This window comes from Camelina sativa, chromosome 16 (assembly GCF_000633955.1).
Source record: "Camelina sativa cultivar DH55 chromosome 16, Cs, whole genome shotgun sequence".
Classification (NCBI taxonomy): Eukaryota; Viridiplantae; Streptophyta; class Magnoliopsida; order Brassicales; family Brassicaceae; genus Camelina; species Camelina sativa.
Window position 1 is genome coordinate 16108775 of NC_025700.1, and position 8247 is coordinate 16117021.

The 8247-nt window shown below is 31.4% G+C and overlaps 1 non-coding gene across 1 annotated transcript; it reads left to right on the forward strand.

Moving 5' to 3' along the window:
• Positions 660-733, forward strand: TRNAI-AAU. Its single transcript has one exon. It is a non-coding gene; the product is annotated as a tRNA-Ile (tRNA).

Sequence of the window (8247 nt, forward strand, 5' to 3'; positions counted from 1 at the left end):
CACAACATATAAAAATTTCATAAATTATACCGAAACCTTAACAATTCGTAAAACAGATAAGTAAATGTTATAATGAAAGAGGTAATTTCTAATGGATTTCGTATTAGTTGAGATTTACTTTTGAAATCCTTATCAGTTTTTTTTTTAAATCTTTTTCCTTACAGAAACAAACATTTTTTTTTCAATTTTAAGAAAAAATTGTATTAGTATTTAAATTGCATTGAACAAAATCACACATAAGAGAAGTACATATGATGGTGTGCAAAAATTAAAAAAATAATAAAGAGAAGTACATATGAATGTGATGTATACACAGCATCTGTGTTGACGCTATCTTCTAACCACCACGTTCAATATATATCCTTCTTGTTGCACTTACACCACAAAACCTCTATATTTCATTTTCAGATCTCTCTTTCCTTACAGGCTTAGAACTTGAAATAAAGCAAATGGTCTCGTTAGGTAACAAAAAAAACAGAAAAGTTGTTAGTTTCCTAGATTTTCTCAACGTACCCAAAAAAATATAGTATTGTTCAAATTTAGGTCTGTGAGAGGCTTTGGATAGTTTTGCCCCAAATTGTATGTCAAGGCCCATGAAGCTGACGATCAAAGCCAATACGTTTCGAATAAGTAATTTTCTCATTAGCTTTTTTTCAAAAGGCCTATTAGCTCAGTTGGTTAGAGCGTCGTGCTAATAACGCGAAGGTCACAGGTTCGATCCCTGTATAGGCCACTTTTTCATTTAATTTTTGGACAACGTCGTTCCAACTTCCTACTCTCTTTTTATCCTACTCCTACACATCAATCAATATTTGTTTCTTTCCCATTCAGTGGTCTCTCTCTCCTAGAGTTTTTGCGTGAACAAATAACAAAAATGTTCATGAGCTAAAAATAGTAAAGACAAAAATATTTGTAATCTCTTCTAATGCTTTATTTAACAACACTTTAACTTAACTACAAATTCACTTCCACAAATTTTAGATAATAAAAGAAATATATATTTGAATGTTAGGGAACTCTTATCAAAAACCAAAATGTGAGGTATGAGAAACAAAGTCGTGGTGGGCAGGTAATTAATTCCAAATATATATAATTTTCATGTAAGTCATGGCTCGTTAGTCTAGAGGTCACAATGCTTGAAAGGGGACTATATAAAATGTTCTGATTCTTTATCTGAGAGGATGTGCGGATTTAGGTTTGGAACATCTTAGTAATTAAAAAAAAATATCATCGATTGTAAATAACAAAAGTATTTGTAAGTTGAAAATTATTCTATGCATAAATAGTAAAAATAGAATATTGTAACATCTAGTGTTTTTTAACTCCAAATTCAGTTCCACATAGTAGAAATTTTTAAACGACCAATTTTTCAAATAACAAAATAATATATGAGTCAAATGTTCAACACTTTTACGGTCACATGAAAACCAAGTCTTGGTGGGTTGGTGATTCTTGCTTGAAATGTGAAATCTTCATGTAGATAGATCTTAAGATCTATATAGATTATGGATCACGTATATTTAAGAAAAAATTATCATTTTATACCTTGGTCACACATGTAAAAAATTTTGACAGCAAGAAAACTCTGAACTTTGTGGCTGTTGAAAAATTAGTTTGGAATTCGTTTTGAGATTTTTCCGTTTAATAAAAACAAGTAAAAAAATATCATAAGATTTGTTTGAAAAAACTAATAATTCCAAATAATGATTTATTGCGTGTCCAATCGTGAAAATGGGTGGATGGATCTTGTTTGGTTAAAGGCAACAAACACGAAGAGGCAATCTATTTATGACAACAAAAACAAAAAAAAAAATAGGAAAAGGCAAAAGCCAATGTGGTAAATAATTCAAAGCCAATCCTTCCATATCTTTGTTCATTCATACACACTTATCTTATCAATCTTCAAAATCAAAAGTATTTAATGCCTCTCAACATTACATTACAACACTACAAAATAAACAAGTGCTAACGTGGTTTTGTTTATACTTTATACATATATAGGTGTCTAACGTCGGTTATAAACGGACACTACAAACATTAATACATTATGTCGTTTATTTCAACCAACTTGTTAAGGGGGTCGACGTAAGTTAATACGGGCTCTCATTTCTACCATGAAATATCTCGACTATAACTCTATTCCCTCTTGCACAAAAAAACGAAGAGTTTATTTTCTTGTCGGAATCTGTGGAACGACTTTACACTATATTTTTGGAAAGTACAAAATGGAGTGATGATGACACATATATTTACGATCATCATCCGAAAGAAATAGAGTTAAGAGCTAAAACTTTATATCAAAAATAGTATGTCTATTATCAAATCTATATCTTAGCTAATATTTAAAATAGTTAAGAAAATAACACAACATAATTAGTAAAAAAAAAGTCCACACGTTGTTTTTTGGAAAATGATCAAATATACTTGAGTCTTGTCATGAACATGTTAATGACTAATTTTAAAACAAAACTTTATATATTAAGATATATATATATATATATATATATATATGTCACATTATCTTCTTCGTTTAAACAATTAAAAAGCTTTAAACTTACATATTAAATTTAAAATAATAGTTGACATTAATAAATTATATTATGAAATAATGTCAAAAAACTTATTTTATATTCCAAAATCATAAAATTGGAATTTCATAACAAATATAATTCATTGAAATAATACGGTGTTTAATAGTATTGGATTTCTTCAAAGTGTGCATGATTCATGAATATTTAGGTAACTTGTTTCAAAAACTAAATTAAGATGAACACTTTGAAAATTAAGTTTAAATAAGATAGAACTAATTGAAATTTTAAATATGTATATATATTTACAAGCAGATCTCTTTATCTATATATAGGTTTTGTGGGTATAACAAACATATATATAGAGAATAACATTTCAAATTCATATATTATAGAAAATTACATATACATATATATATATATATATATTATATAAAATTGAGTTTTGAAAGTTAGGCATTAACAGGATTTTGACATGTGTAAAAGTTAATTTAAATATTTCTGAATATATTCAAATATTATAACAAAAAGAAAAAGATTTAGTTGATATATAATATATTTTTTGTATATAAAAAAATCATATTCCAAAAACAAAAGGGAATATTTACCTAACGCTAACTCAATAAAGAAAGTGAAATTTTATTACTATATATGTATATTAAGACTTCCGAGGTGTTCAAAAAAAAAAAACTTAATTTGGCTAATATGTAACGTTAAGAAGAGAGTTTTAAGTACGGAATAAAAGTTTTAGGAATAAAAGTACAAATTATATATAGTTTTAGGAATAAAAGTTTCGTCATTCGTCCAGCAAAAACCCTATAAATAAATGCCAAAACATATTAGCCAAATATATCCACTACACTTAAAGAATACTAAATAGTAAATACGCTACTAGCTAATTCTTTACTTTTTCCACTCGACAAACAAATGACTCCAAGAACCTCTTTTGCACTCTTCCTTGCTCTCAACCTCCTTGTTTTCACTAGCACATCTGCCAGATTATTGCCAACGATCTCCACTATCCCGGCCATCCCGGCCATCCCGGCAATACCGGCAATCCCGGCAATCCCGGCAATCCCGGCCATCCCGGCAATCCCGGCAATCCCGGCCATCCCGGCCATCTCGGTCATCCCGGCCATCCCGGCCATCTCGTCCATCTCGATCATCCCGGCCATCCCGACCATCCCAGTTATCCCGGTTATCCCAGTTATTCCAGTTATTCCAGTTATCCCAGTTATCTCAAATAAAGCACCCATCCCAACCACGCCAAACACCCCAGCCACGCCAAAAACACCAACAACGCCAACGACACCAACCACTCCAACTACGCCAACGACCCCGACCACCCCAACGACCTCGACCTCCCCGACCACTTCGACATCCTCCACACCCCTGAAGAAAGGTGTATAAGCTAATGGACGGACCTAAGATTAAACTCACCCTAGCCATGTATCTTATCTAAGGCTTAGTTGACCTTGAGGCTTCAATTCCTCTATCTCTTATTTGTAACTGTATCATTTTAATTTGAATAAGTAAAGTATATCAAGCGACGTTGTTGTTTTTTTGTTGGTTTATATGTGTGCAACTTATGCATTTGGTGAGAATCTTGAATTTCAAAAGTTGTATTCTCTCTGTTTCAAATTAAACATAATTTAGACCGCATTAAAGTAATTTTTACTTTTTTAGTATCTTACAAATACTTTTTGTTTAGGTAATAAAGTTTATTTTGTAAGAATAAACTATGTTTTTTTTTCTTTAATTGAAACAACATGTTTTTGTGAAACAAAAACAAAGACCTAAAACAAAGAAAACTTCAAATTATGTATTTAGTAACGAACTTTCAATATCTGGTATCTAGAAAAACTAATGTAAAGTGATAATACTTTCAGCTAAAAACATGTTTTGGTCACAAAAAAAAACACGGCGAACGCCGGCATAATTCACGACGATGATTTTATCAGATTTTTTCAACGATTTCATTGGGGTTTGCGACGAATTTGGCTTCATTGTTATCAGTTGAGAGTTTTACGATAGATACTTTTAATCTATTAATATATATATACTAGATTTTAACCCGTGGTACATCGCGGGACAATTTTTCAAAAAATAATAACATTTTAATTTTTATTTATTTTTTATATTTAGTTTGTTTTGTTTAGTTAAATAATAATTTTGTTTGGATTGTCAATTATAGAACAATAATAGGGGAAATAAATACATAAATATGTAATTTATAAGCTATTGTCGGATTAAGTCACAATTTTACCAATGATTTAATTATTTTACAAAATTTTAGTTAAATTACCCTGATTTAATTTGTCTAATATTTTTATATTAGTGTATTGACCAAATAATTAAATGAAGATTGAACACGTGTTTTAGAACCAAATTAATAATATTTTATATTTATACTAATGTCAATTCAAACCGTCATGTTAATAACATGTCCCGCCATATAACAACAAACCGTCATATTAGTGGTTTAACCCATGTTTCAAAACCGTCATATTAGTGGTTTTGGTTTTGGGTATTGTGTTTCGTTTGTGAAGTTGATATTTATACATGGAAAATGCTTGATGAGCAAGGAGTTTACGATCCGTAGCAATACAAAAGAGATTTTAGTGTTTTTCTATTTGAGTTGATAACATTATCGCAGAATAATATTCAGTTTCTTAACGCAATATATACTATATTAAATGTATTTCTTGATGCTTAAGTTATATAGTATACCTGATTATTGAGTTTTTAAAGTTGGGTTCTCGTATTTATGAACTTTATTAACGTTATAATAATTATTGCGATTGTAATCATTTGTTACTCAAATTTGGTTGTGTCATATAAATTTAAGAGATCAGACAGTCTCTAAAGATCTATGAAAATAGGTTTGGAGATTTTTATGGGATTAAAAATTTAATGCGTAGAGTTGTTTTTGGAAAAATTGAAATGTATAGATGTTGCCAAGCTATTTATGGCAATAAACGTATCAATTTAGGTTGATTTAAATAGTTCCATTAATTGAGTTTCTTCGAAATGTTATTTTAGGAAAATTGTTAGGGGTTAATGTTGAAGATAAAACAAATTAAATAAGAAAAACTTAAAGGGCATAAACCAAAATGTACTTCAAAAATGTTAATATATATATATATATATATATATATATATATACTCAAGATTGGAAATGGTACTTAAATGTTTAACTCATATATGTTATCTAACTAGATGATGATGATATATTTAAATATATATATTTTTTATGATTAAGTGTCTTTCAAAAAAAGAAAATAGTACATTCAATCCAATATTAAGATTTGAAAAGTCGTCATCAAAATATGATTAAATGTATCTATCGTATTAAGATTTGAAAAGTCGTCATCAAAATATGATTAAATGTATCTATCGTATCTTTTTTTTTGAAAACAAATATTAAATTAGATTTCAAAAAGAAAATGGCGTATTTACATCAAGTGCAACGTTTGTTTTAAACAAAACAGAACATAGTAGAAAAATTCAGGGGGAAGTAAAGCGTGAAGCGAGCCAAATTGCCGGACCATCCACATATCTCGTATCACCGCCGAGCTGGATGGCTAAAAATCACAAGGAATCAATCAATCACCACACACAACAATCAATCAATCAATCAAAGAAAGCATGCAGAAGTAAGCTAAGCAAACAATCACACACAAGCAATCAATGCAACATGCAAAACTTGAATAAAAAGAAAAGTTTTTAAACAAGTTTTACTAGGGCCCAAATATTCCGTCTTCCATTCCTTTCCCATTTTATCTCTGCATTACAACCACAAAGGCATGCAACCAGAATAAAACCCCCAATACACCGTCGTGTATAGCATCGATCAAGGTAGCTAGCCAAGATCGAGCTCCTCGCAACTACATGTAAGACTATAATAGTTTGCATGTTGAAACGGCTTCACAGGAAAGGACATACATATCACTGTTTCTTAGTGCGCTTATGGCTGCCCGGATCTCCCCGTCACGAACGCCACACACTAAGACCACACAACAATTAAGGTTTTAAGTTTATGGCTGATCACATGTCAATTAAAACCCAATGTGTACTCCACCACGATCTAGTAGTATCGTTGTAACACTTCATGATCGAATCCACAGAAACCAAGCAATTGCACTATGAAATTATCAAGATCAAATATAGCTAAGACAAAAGAAGTTTGTGTTTGAAAGTCACTAACAAAACAATAAATAAATGAGTGTTTTAAATCATAAGAGAAAACATTGGGTGTAGGGAATCATTAGAGATTATGATCACGAATTTAGATGATTAAATAGGGATGTTTTCGTCATTAGAGCGAGAGGATATAAATAGAGAGTGTGGGCGACTCTTGCATGCCACACGCGGGGGTTAGGTGTCATCACCACAATTCTCCTTCAACACTTGGCAAAAAAGACTTAAGTGAGGTGTCATCCTCACATTGCTTCTCTTGGTGAGTGGGGGAATATTCCTCCCCACTTCCTTCGTGAGACACTCGAGTGGAAGAGGAATATTACTCTCCACTTCCTCTCTTATGCGATTAAATAATCGCTTAGTGGTTTCTCCACTAATTAATTAATTAAATAATTAATTAATTTTCACTAACTCTGCTTCAATAAAAAATTATTTTAGTGGGTCATTCCCGTCTCTCGTAACCATCCTGATTACGGTACTGGTCGCATGACCGTTCCATTGTTTGACCCTGTACGCTGTCCTGCACATACCGCGTACGCCCGTACATACGTCCGCTGGCCAACTAATCAGCATGTTGCACAATCCGTTTTTTCTCGGACAAAACTTCGCAGTTCTTTTCTGCTTCATCTTCTCTTCCCTTTCGAGTTCTTTCCGGATAAATTCATTGAATAGAATTTTTCCTGTAGTGAGGGTCTCTACACCATCAAGTTGACGATCAAAGCCTATACTTTTAGAATAAGTAACATTCTCATTAGACAATAATGAAAGGCCTATTAGCTCAGTTGCTAATAACACGAAGGTCACAGGTTTGAACTTTCCTATGCATAAGTAGTTAAGAAAAAAACATTGTAAACTCTACTAATGGTCTTTTAACAACACTTTAACTTAACTACAAATCACTTCCACAAATTTTAAATAATAATAATAGAAAAATAAATTGGATTTTTTTTGAAATAACCAATATGTGAGACAGAGAAACCAAATCGTGGTGGGATGGTAGTTCCAGTCCTCATGTAAAGTCTGTTGTTTTTCTGACCACTCTTTGTCTTATATTAAGGTCGTAACACTCTTTCTCTCTAGTTCTTGCTTCACTCTCTGTTTTGTGTCTCTTAAATAAATACCAAAAAGACTTAGAACTCTAGAGAGAATACTTTGCATACTACATTTTTTATTTCGGATTAGAAGGATAATCTCTTACAAACACAACACATACATTCTTATATTACTTTCACTTGTTGCACACTTAGACCTAGCCATGACTCTTCGGCATACTACTACAACAACTCTCAGCAACTACTCTTCTTACACACTTAAGATTCTAACACTTAGTTATTCTTAAAATAGACTAACACTCTTTTATTTGGGCTTTTTTTCATTTGCAGGCCTTCACACTAAACACAAAACCACCAAAACCAAGTTCCTAGTTGACTTGTTACTTCTTATCCTCATGTGTCATTGATCTTCTTCACAACACTTGTTCTTGTTTTTGCTCAGCTTCTTCGCTTAGCTTCTTGCTCTG